This window comes from Eulemur rufifrons, chromosome 30 (genome assembly GCF_041146395.1).
Source record: "Eulemur rufifrons isolate Redbay chromosome 30, OSU_ERuf_1, whole genome shotgun sequence".
Taxonomy (NCBI): domain Eukaryota; kingdom Metazoa; phylum Chordata; class Mammalia; order Primates; family Lemuridae; genus Eulemur; species Eulemur rufifrons.
In genome coordinates, this window is record NC_091012.1 from 88784379 (window position 1) to 88786168 (window position 1790).

Here is a 1790-nt window from a genome sequence, read left to right on the forward strand (position 1 = left end):
CTGGGTGGCTTCTACCTTTTCAGTATTGTAAATGATGGTATCAAAAAGAAGAGTGAACAAATGTTTTTTGGAGAACCTGATTTTAATTTTTCTGGCTTTATTTCCACAAGCGGAATTACTGCATAAGATAATTTTACATTTAAGGTTTTCACTTACGACCATACTATTTTGGTACAAGGTCTACCATTCTGCATAGCCACCATCAATGAAAAAGAGTTTAATTTAATCTAAATAATGAGGAACACCTGTTTTTTTCCTGCTTTTTCTTTTTGAAATAAAAAACAATACTAATGTGTATGAGGTAGTAATTCATTGTTGGTTTGATTTGCAGTGGGCTAGTTGCTTGTTGATTCGTGTATCTTCCTTCAAGAAATGTGTCTTTATTTTTCCGTTCTTGGGATACTTCACTTAGTAGAATGTGTTCCAATTCTTTCCAGGAGAACAAAAGAGATTCTATATCACCATTATTTCCTATAGCTGAGTAATACTCCATGGTATACATATACCACATTTTACTAATCCAGTCATGTATTGATGGGCATTTGGATTGTTTCCACATCTTTGCAATGAAAAATAAGCACCACATATACTCACCAGCAAATTGGTTTCCCTGATCATCACCTAAGTGCACATTTGGGAATAACACCAATTGGATGTCGGGCCAATGTGGGGGGTGGGGGGAGGGGATGGGTGTATACCTACATAATGAGTGTGATGCACACTGTCTGGGGAATGGATAGGCTTGAAGCTCTGACTCGGGGGGTGGGGCAATATACATAACCTAAACTTTTGTACCCCTATAATAAGCTGAAATAAAAATAAAATAAAATAAAATTTCAAGAAGAAAAAAAAAAAGAAATGTGTGTTCATGGGACTGCAAACTAGTGCAACCCCTGTGGAAAGTAATGTGGAGATACCTTAAACAGACACAAGTAAACCTACCATTTGATCCAGCAATCCCATTATTGGGCATCTACCCAATAGAACAGAAGACATTCTATAAAAAAGACACCTGCACTTGAATGTTTATAGCAGCACAATTCACAGTTGCAAAGATGTGGAAATAACCCAAATGCCCATCAATTCATGAATGGATTAGCAAAATGTGGTATATGTATACCATGGAGTATTACTCAGCTATAAGAAATAACGGTGATATGGCATCTCTTTGGTTCTCCTGGAGAGAGTTGGAACCCATTCTGTTAAGTGAAGTATCCCAAGAATGGAAAAATAAGCACCACATGTACTCACCAGCAAATTGGTTTCCCTGATCATCACCTAAGTGCACATTTGGGAATAACACCAATTGTGTGTTGGGCAGATGTGGGGGGGAAGGGATGGGTGTATACCTACATAATGAGTGTGATTCGGACCATCTGGGGAATGGACACGCTTGAAGCTCTGACTCGGGGGGGGGGGGCATGGGCAATATGCATAACCTAAACTTTTGTACCCCCATAATATGCTGAAATAATAATAATAAAAAAAAAGAAATGTGTGTTCAAATCTATTGCCCATTTATTAGTTGGATTTTGGTGGTTGTTGTGGAGTTGCAGTTTACATATTCTTAATATCAATTCCTTATTAGATGTAAGATTTGTAAACATTTTGCCATTCCAAAAATTATGAGTATCTTAGTTTCATATGAGTTTAATTTAAAAACGTTATTTTAGAGCACAAAAATATTGAGCTAAATGTTGAGTTCCCATAAATATACCATCCTCCTACATGCACAACCACAACCACTACTAACATCCTGCACCACAGTGATACATGTTACAAATGATGAA